Genomic DNA, 10,625 nt, shown 5'->3' on the forward strand with positions numbered 1-10,625 from the left:
TACCTTTCTATTTTGGTACCAATACCATGCCGTTTTTGTTACTATTGCTTTGTAGTAGAGTTGAAGATCTGGTATTGCAATACCCCGTTTCACTCTTCCTGCTAAGGATTGCTTTAGCTATTCTGGGTTTCTTATTCTTCCAGATGAATTTCATAATTGCCTGCTCTATTTCTGTAAGGTACGTCATTGGGATTTTAATTGGAACTGCATTGAATTTGTATAGCACTTTAGGTAGTATGGCCATTTTGACAATATTAATTCTTCCTATCCAAGAACATGGAAGATCTTTCCATCTTCTAAGGTGTTCTTTAATTTCTTTCTTTAGTGTTGTATAGTTCTCATTGTAGAGGTCTTTCACCTCTTTTGTGAGATTGATTCCCAAGTATTTTATTTTTTTCGAGGCTATTGTGAATGGGGTAGTTTTCCTAATTTCTCTTTCTGAAGATTCATCACTTATGTATAAAAATGCGTTGGATTTATGGGCATTGATCTTGTAACCTGCTACTTTACTGAAATCACTTATGAGTTCTAAGAGTTTTCTGGTGGAATTTCCAGGTTCCTCTAAATATATAATCATGTCATCAGCGAACAGGGATAGTTTGAGTTCTTCTTTTCCAATTCGTATCCCTTTAATTTCTTTGGTTTGTCTAATTGCTCTGGCCAGAGTCTCAAGAACGATGTTGAATAGAAGTGGTGAAAGAGGGCATCCCTGCCTTGTTCCAGTTTTTAGGGGGAATGCTTTCAGTTTTTCACCATTTAGAATGATATTAGCCATGGGCTTAGCATAAATGGCCTTTACAATATTAAGGAATGTTCCCACTATCCCTATTTTTTCTAGTGTTTTGAGCATGAAGGGGTGCTGTATTTTATCAAATGCTTTTTCTGCATCTATTGAAATAATCATGTGATTCTTGACTTTAAGTCTATTAATATGGTGAATTACGTTTATTGATTTCCTGATGTTGAACCAACCTTGCATCCCTGGGATGAAACCCACTTGATCATGGTGCACTATCTTTTTAATATGTTTTTGTATGCGATTTGCTAAAATTTTGTTGAGAATTTTTGCGTCGATGTTCATTAAGGATATTGGTCTGAAATTTTCTTTCCTTGATGAGTCTCTGTCTGGTTTAGGTATCAGTGTGATATTGGCTTCATAGAATGAGTTTGGGAGGGTTCCCTCCTCTTCTATTTTATGGAATACTTTGAGAAGTATTGGAATGAGCTCTTCCTTAAAGGTTTTGTAGAACTCGGCTGAGAACCCATCTGGTCCCGGACTTTTCTTTGTTGGTAGGCTTTTGATGACTTCTTCTATTTCAGTACTTGAAATTGGTCTATTTAAATTGTTTATGTCCTCCTCATTCAGTTTAGGCAATTCATATGTCTCTAGAAACCTGTTGATGTCTTCGAAATTTTCTATTTTGTTGGAGTATAGATTTTCAAAATAGCTTCTAATTATGTTTTGTATTTCCATCCTGTCTGTAGTGATATTTCCTTGTTCATTCCGAATTTTAGTGATTTGGGTTTTCTCTCGTCTTCTCTTTGTTAGTGTGGCTAAAGGTTTATCAATTTTGTTTATTTTTTCGAAGAACCAACTATTTATTTTGTCAATTTTTTGTATTGTTTCTTTTGTTTCAATTTCGTTGATTTCAGCTCTGAGTTTAACAATTTCCTGTCTTCTACTACTTTTGGTGCTGTTCTGTTCTTCTTTTTCTAAGGCTTTGAGCTGTAGTGTTAGGTTGTTTATTTGTTGAGTTTTACTTCTTTTATTAAATGCGCTCCATGAAATAAATTTCCCTCTAAGTACTGCTTTCATAGTGTCCCAGAGGTTTTGATATGATGTTTCTTTGTTCTCATTTACCTCTAAGAATTTTTTAATTTCCTTCCTAACATCTTCTGTTATCCATTCATCATATAATAGCATATTGTTTAATCTCCAGATATTGGAATAGTTTCTGTGTTTTACTCTTTCATTTATTTCTAACTTCAATCCATTATGATCTGATAGAATACATGCTAGTGTCTCTATCTTCTTGTATTTGCTAACATTAGCTTTGTGGCATAATATATGGTCTATTTTAGAGAAGGATCCATGTGCTGCTGAGAAGAAAGTGTATTCACTCTTGGTTGGATGGAATATTCTATAAATGTCCGTTAAGTCTAAATTATTGATTGTGTTGTTGAGATCTATGGTTTCTTTGCTCAATTTTTGTCTGGAAGATCTGTCCAGTGGTGAGAGCGGCGTGTTAAAATCACCTAGTATTATTGTGTTGTGGTCTATTTGGTTTCTGAAATTGAGAAGGATTTGTTTGACATACATAGATGAGCCACTGTTTGGGGCATAGATGTTTATGATTGTTATATCTTGCTGATTTATGCTTCCCTTAAGCAGTTTGAAATGACCTTCTTTATCCCTTCTGACTAACTTTGGCTTGAAGTCCACATTATCGGAAATGAGGATGGATACTCCAGCTTTTTTGCTGAGTCCATGTGCATGGTATGTTTTTCCCCATCCTTTCACCTTTAATCTATGGGTATCTTTTTCTATGAGGTGAGTCTCTTGCAGGCAACATATTGTTGGATCTTTCTTTTTAATCCAGTCTGCCAGTCTATGTCTTTTGATTGATGAATTCAGGCCATTAACGTTCAGGGTTATTATAGAGAAATGATTTGGTTTCCCGGTCATTTGGTTCATTTTTAAAATTTTGTTTATTTATTTGTTTGACACAACTTGTTTCCTCCTTTATTTGACAATTCCTTTAGGATAATTCCTCCCTTTGCTGATTTGCTTCTTTGTTTTTCATCTCTTCCTCATGGAATATTTTGTTGAGAATGTTCTGTAATGCTGGCTTTCTTTTTGTAAATTCTTTTAGCTTTTGTTTATCATGGAAGGATTTTATTTCATCGTCAAATTTGAAGGTAAGTTTTGCTGGGTATAAGATTCTTGGTTGGCATCCATTTTCTTTCAGGGCTTGAAAAATGTTGTTCCAGGACCTTCTAGCTTTTAGGGTCTGGATTGAAAAATCTGCTGATATGCGTATTGGTTTCCCCCTGAATGTAATTTGGTTCTTTTCTCTCACAGCCTTTAAAATTCTGTCTTTATTTTGTATGTTAGGTATTTTCATTATAATGTGCCTTGGTGTGGGTCTGTTGTAATTTTGTGTATTTGGAGTCCTGTAAGCCTCTTGAACTTGATTTTCCATTTCATTCTTCAGATTTGGGAAATTTTCTGATATTATTTCATTGAATAGGTTGTTCATTCCTTTGGCTTGTTTCTCTAGGCCTTCCTCAATCCCAATAATTCTTAAATTTGGCCTTTTCATGATATCCCATAGTTCTTGTAGATTCTGTTCATGATTTCTTACCATCTTCTCTGTTTGTTCAGCTTTGTTTTCAAGGTTAAATATTTTGTCTTCAATGTCTGAGGTTCTGTCTTCCAGGTGTTCTATCCTATTGGATATGCTTTCTATGGAGTTCTTAATTTGGTTTATTGTTTCCTTCATGTCAAGGATTTCTGTTTGGTTTTTTTTCAATATCTCTAACTCTTTATTGAAATGATCTTTTGCTTCCTGTATTTGCTCTTTTAACTGTCGATTGGTGCGATCAATCAATGCTTGCATTTGCTCTTTCATCTCATCATTCAATGCTTGCATTTGCTCTTTCATCTCCTCGTTTGCTTCTCTGATCATTTTAATTATGTACATTCTGAACTCCTTTTCTGTCATTTCTTCTGCCATGCTGTCATTGGGTTTTATTGATGTAACATCTAGATTTGTTTGCAGCATTTTCTTTCCTTGTTTTCTCATGTTGTTCAGATATCAGTGGACCACTGAGATATTGCAGATTTCCTCTGTTGATTTACAATGACCCTGAAGATTTCTATATATATCCCCTCTTAGCCTTCAGTAGGCTGAAGTCTTGGAGGAGGTTGATAATGCGGTGCTCCACAAGGAAGCTGCCTCTCTAGGAATGGTGGCCTTCAGGTGGGGTATATTCCCTGCTAGTGGGCAGAGGTGCCTCCACTTGTTGACCAATGGTCATCCAAAGGGGACCTAGGCTGTGGGCTGAGGCAAGGCCTGTTTGGGCCTGAGTCACTGGTTTTACCGTCCTTGTGGGAAACCTCACCCAGCAGGGAAGACTCACCCGGTGGGGAGGTCTCGCTGGTCAGTTTCCTCCTAGAGGTTCCCCTCAATTTACAGCTACTGCCTGGGCTGGGCTGCCTTCCTCTGCAAAGTTTCCAGGGGCCCGGCCCTACCTCCTGGGCCTGGGAGCCTCACCCTTCGCAGATGAATCTCCTTAGGCTGCCCCTCCTCAGAGAATTTGCTCATAGGCCTGGAAACTTCGCTCCGCCCTAAGCCTGTCTCTGTGCAGCTCTTCCACCCAGAAGCCTCCTAGATCCTGGGACCCTGTTCTGCACCTAATCGCCTGGCTGCGTGGCCCCTCCTCTGAGCAGCCACCTGTGGCCCCGAACAATCGCTCTGAGTCCCAGAGACCCACCACAGGCCTCTTCCTCCAGACAGCCGCCCAGTATGCCGGTGCGGTCACTAGGAGTCCAAGAAACTCACTTCGTGCCTCCTCCTCCCACCAACCACCCGTTGCCCGGGGCAATCAATCACTCCGAGTCGAAGTGACCCTGCCCGTTCCTCCTCCTTCTCCAGATAACCCCCCGGGTGTTCAGGAGCAGTCCCTCTGAGTGGCTCTGAATCCACGTGACCCTCTGCACGGGTCCTCTGGGCAACCGCCCGGAGCTCTGGTGTGGTCCCTCAAGACCAAGTGTCCCACCACGCTTCTCCTCCAGGCAGCCCCCCTGTGTTCAGGAGCTGTCACTTTAAGACCAAACAACTCACCACTCGCCTTCTCCTCTGAGCAGCCGCCTGGAGCGCTAATGCAGTCACTGCGAGTCCAAAGGACCCGCCGCGCTCCTTCTCCTCCTTCTCCTACTCCTCCGGGCAGGCCCCGGGGTTCAGAAGTGGTCAGGGTCCAAACAGCTCGCCACGCAGCCCCTTCTCTGGCAACCGCCTGTAGTTCCCGTATAGTCACCCGAATCCAAGCGGCTGCTCCTCTTCCTCCTTGTCCTCAGGGCAGGCCCCGGGGTTCAGAAGCGTCGTTCTGATTCCAAACAGCTCGCCACGCGGCTTCTCCTCTGGCAACCGCCTGCAGCTCTGGCGCAGTCTCTCCGAATCCAAGTGGCCACGCTCCTCTCCTCCTCCTCAGGGCAGGCCCCGGTGTCCTGAGTCCACACAGTTCTCCCCGCCACTCCTCCCCCGGGCAGCCGCCGGAGCCCCAGTGGCTGCTCCGAGTCCCAGCGCTGTGCCGAGCGGCCTCCTCTATGGCGCTCCAGCGGGGGGAGGGGCGTCTCGCGGCAGTTCTACTTCACAAAGTTTCCTGCGTTCCGGGACCCCTGTCCCATCCGGGATGCCCCCCCAGGGGGTGAGAGTCACCCGGCTACTTTGAGTTGGTCCCAAGCGTCTCAATATCTCCTCTCTTGAATCCTGAGTTCTGGAGCAACACGTAATGCAGCCACCCTCTAGGCCGCCATCTTGAAAACCTCCTTTTCTTTGTTTTTGCAAGAGATGGAGGGATGACTGTCCATAGACTTTGTCCATGCTGAAGTATCTGATGTCAGCAGAGTGTCTTTGAGTCTTTTAGTTTTCCTCCCTGCTTAACAGACTCTCTGGGTTCTGTATCTGAGCCCAATGATCAAGACAATGAGATCTCTAACACACAGGGCACTATTCATTGTCCTTTGGCAGCCAATCTGTCCTGAGCAAAATAGAAACTTTGTAAAATGATCATATGCTCAAACTTTCACAGAAACTGGCAAGTCCTTCTTGCTACATCCCAGTTAAAAGTTTGATTGTGTAAGTTAGGAAAAATTTGTTAACACCAGAAAGATGAAAGAGAGTACTATATTAAATTCCTTGGGGCTACTGCCATTACAGTTCAAAAATCCTTTAAAAGTGTAGAATTCAGAGGCTTACTATCTTTGGGTGCAGAACATTTTCCTGAATTAATATTTTGTTTTCAATCTTTTATAATTTAAAAAAGTGCCCAAGTGTGTGCAGTATTTCACATACTTGGGTACTTATATTTTATTATAACTATACTTCTAATTTTTAGTAGTTCTTTTTTCCCTGGAAATTAAATATATTTTTTACTTATGGTTTTTAAGTGATTCCCCTTTTTTTCATTTTAAAGAATTAGACATCACATTCTTTTCTGGCTGACTCACAGGAATAATAGCATATATGCCTGCTACCATGTCTTATTCATTTTAAAGCTTATTTTGTGCTTCTAAAGAAGACAGTAGAATGAATCAGACATAACTTTCCTATGTTCATTTATGAATACACTACCAGTGAAATACTCCACATCATGTGCAACCACAAGAATGGGAAGTTATACTTCATGGATATATATCTAATAAGTCAAAATACACTCTACTATCATGTATATCAAAAAAGAACAAATAAAAAAGGAATTTAAATGTAAAAGCCATTCCAAATTTCATATTTTAAAAATTCCTTGTGCAGTAAAATTAAAAATGGTGTGCATCATCTACACCAAGTGGTACTTTATTTATAAAAAATATTAATGTATGGAATTTTATCAGTTCGAGGATTAAAATATCAAAGCTATCTCAGGTGATGTGAAAATTGTGGATGTGCTTATCTAAAAACTATTTGTTCTTGGTCCTGACAATAAAAACAAGGGTGTTTTAGCCTTATTAAGATGTGTTTGAAAGAGCTTTAAGTCTGTGACATTGACTCTCTACAAAGAAGAAATAGACCCTTGTCTCTTGTCACACCTGTACCCATGTAAGCCTGGAATCTCAAACTACAGTGATAACAAATCCCAGTCTTCAGTCATGCTTTGATCTTTGCTCTTAGCAGTGCTAAACTTTGCTGTTTCCTCACATGATGAATCAAGGAAAAGAAAAGAGAGGGGAAAAGGTTAATATGAAAACTTCATTTATATAAAATCATTTGCCACTTTGCTGGTCTCTTACAACCTAAAATTTACATCCTCCATGAATTTTCTTTATGCATTAAAAAGGAGAAATAAAACTTGATTTGTGAAGCAAAGAAAATAATGACAGCAAACAGGGATTTTTTTATTTCTTCTTTGGTGTGAATTGGCATAGGCATTATGATGAAGTTAAAACGCAGAGGTTAATTGAAAAATGAGATAAACAAAGCCCCTTGAAGGTCTCTGAATAATTTCAGCTGGCAGCACTGACAGTCTACAACCATCAGGCAATAAAACCTACTCCGAACTGCTAGAGATTTAAAAAAAAAAAAAAAAAGAAAAAAAAAGAAAAGCTAAAGTTAATTGTCTTTCTGTTCCTTCCACCTCATTTCAGCCCAATTATAACTGGGAAAAGTCATTCTGTCTAATTTGCATTAATGCACCTCTACGGAAAAATAGCTTAGACAGTGAATTTGATTTTTTTTTGATATTATGGACATATTTAAAATACCTACTGCAATTCCCAAATGTAAAATTACTTGTGGAATTCCTGGATGACAATTCTTAAATTCTCCTGAGATGCCTTTAAATTATAGGTGCTAATAAAAAATAGTTAGTGTATTGAGTGCATATTAAATGCTGGAGTCTGTGTTAAGGTCTCCATGTGGATTATGTCATTTACTCCATACAACAAGACCATGATGAGCACCTTTGTACTATGCTCACTCTACAGCAGAAGAAGCAGAGGTTTACAGATGTTGAATCACAGGTCAAGGTCATGCAGCTAAGGAGTGTTAGTACTGAGATTTAAATCTATGCAGTCTGACTCTAAATTCTTTGATATTATTATAGCTTGATGATACTTTATCATAATTACATACTTATTTTGATTTCATAGATAAGCATCAATTAAACTGCCATTTCTTCAAATCAATATAAAAAGAGAAACTGCCAGTTCAGTATGATATCATTAGTTCATTTACTCAGGTTTCTTTTATGACAACTTTACTTTGAAGCTTATATTATGATTTCTATTACTAAATGGAAATAGTAGTTTTTAGACTACTTCTGTTCAATAGTAAAAACAGCTGCAAATCTGAATAACGTTAGCTGTTTTGTTTCTAGTGTAAAACCAAGCTAAGAGATGACAGTACTTATAAGGGAATATGTTTTGTTCTTATATTCATGCAGCAGATATGATCACAGAAGAAAATTAGGTGTCTCTGGATATGCTTGATGTCTTGTGTTTTTGTTTTTTTGGAATGATATAGAAATATTATTTTTATTGCTGTTAATTGACAGGCTTGGAGCAGAAGCTGAATCTATTCAGAATCATTTATATTATTAGGTACATTTCTCTGCAGAGGCCTTTATTTTCAAAGTACTGGGCTCATAGCCCCTTTTTGTGCCTCTTTCTGGCGCTAAAGTGTTCATAATGATGAGGAACATCTGGAGGCAAACTATTGTTTCTCATTAAAAGGACATGTCTCTGAAGCTTTTGGGGATTCTTTGTGCTGAACAATGCAGACTGAGTATTTTGCCCTTTTCATAATCTGCAAATGTGTGTTGTTGCTACTGCTTCTAGCCTAAGGTACATGTTTGCTTATTGCTAGGCTTCTGAGCTAAATTTGACATGGGAATACAATCAGTGACTGCTCGTGCTTTTTGTTTGGCGGACATTTTGGTTTCTGTCTTTTTGATCATCTGTGATCACTAAATATAGTACAATAATTCAAGTGGTGGTGAACTGAACCAATAATCATTTAGAATGATTTTAAATATTTTGAATACTTAAATTCATTCTTAGACTTCTCGACTTCTGGCAGTTAGTCCAAGAGATGGAAAACTGGCCTGGGAGTACAGATTGCCATTTGAAAGTCATAAACTTTCCTGGGTGTTAATTTCCCCATCACTGAAAAAAAAAAAAAAAGGAGGATTGTTTCCCTGTTGCTTGCATGGGACTCGTATAAGCCTCCATCAGGCACTGGGAAGAATTTGACTTACTAAATCAGTCTTTCCATTTACAAAAAAATTTCTGTTTGGCCTACACAGTGTCCATTACCTTTGGCCACATGCAACTGTGCACCTTGTCCTCTTATGATCTTGACCTTCTCCTCCAGCTTCTTAGATTAATACAAAAACAAAAGAGCAGTAAAATCTTCTAGATAAAGCACATTGTGTTTCCTCACAAACAGAATCATGTGAAAACAAAACAGAGGGAGTGTTGTCGTGGGGGGTGTTGAGAGAGATAGAGGTATGAGGTGTAAGGGAGGGTACATTTGTTTCTTATAGGGACATTTGGATTTGTTTCTAGACACTTGCTTTTATTTTTGACTCTAGGTACAAGGACTGGAGCCAATTTTCATTGCTTTAGCTCCTCAAGAAGGAAAACTTTCAAATCAGAACAGTTAGCATGACTCCTTCATTAAAAAAAGAAAAAAAAAATTACATAGAATTAAAAACAGCACATTGTTTGCAGTTACAAACAGTGGGAGGGAATGGAAATGTACCTTTATTCATGATAAATGCAAATTAAATCTCAACCTGTGATGGCTGCAGTTGATTTTCAGAGAAAGTGGTTTTCAATAAGAAGAGCAGTGCTGGATATGAAAGGACAAACAGCAGAAATGGAAAAATAGTTTTCTGAATAAAACATTTATCAATTTCTAGGAAAGATATTAAGGTCTTAGTTTTATTGCTTTTTCTAACCATGTGTTGGCCATAGTGTTTTCTGTACACATAATTGTACTCATAATTGTGAGTAATTGTACACATAATTTTATATGTAATTGCATATATAATTGTTTTTCCTTCTGACAAAATGTTCATGCATGAAAGAACTTTAAGGGATTCCTTAGGAGGTGACACAAACTGGAAAGGATATAGGCATAAGATGGATGAGAAAAGCTAGCAGAGAATCCCTAGAGATTGGCTTGACGGGAACAGAGCATGTGGGCCACTGAGCATGGTGAATGAATTGGCTGAGAATGGGGGTGTTTGCAAAGGGCTAGAAGATAACACACTATTTTAGATGCAAAATGTTTGCATGAATTACCCTAAACATTGAGATTGCACCTGCTCTTCCGCTAAAGTTCACTTTATTAACTTTTCTTTTTCTTGTGTTGCTGTTTTCTGAAAAAATGGTTGCGATTTATGAATGTTCATTTTAAACAAATTTATAGTTAAAATACAGTGCAGTGTAATTGTGTAATACAAATGGTAATCAGAGGACTTAAAAGATACAAATGTGTTGGTACTCTATATATAGGTCACGCGATTGGGGATTGGACACACGTTTAAATTTCTATGATGACTGTCTGTTGATTATCCACCTAACCTCATTCAGAGACAGTGCCAAAATCTAAACTTGGGCCTCTTTGTGTGAGGCCCTGATCAAATGGTTCCCTGACCATCCATGAGTTTGGACTTTCCTGGAACAAATCAGAAGGTTTTACCAGTAGTGGGACATAGTTTGAGCGGGATTTTGAAATGTTGTTGAGTCAATGCAGAAGAGTGGTAAGAGGTCCCAGGTAGCTGTGGTAGCAGAAAGGTTTTCACTTTGGAGAACTTCAGTAGGTGAGCCTTAGCAGAAACATGTAGTTCCTACTGAGTACAGCTGTGGGTGGCAAATCGGGAAATGACAGAAGCTGAAAGCA

Source organism: Sciurus vulgaris (genome assembly GCF_902686455.1).
Source record: "Sciurus vulgaris genome assembly, chromosome: 8".
Lineage (NCBI taxonomy): Eukaryota > Metazoa > Chordata > Mammalia > Rodentia > Sciuridae > Sciurus > Sciurus vulgaris.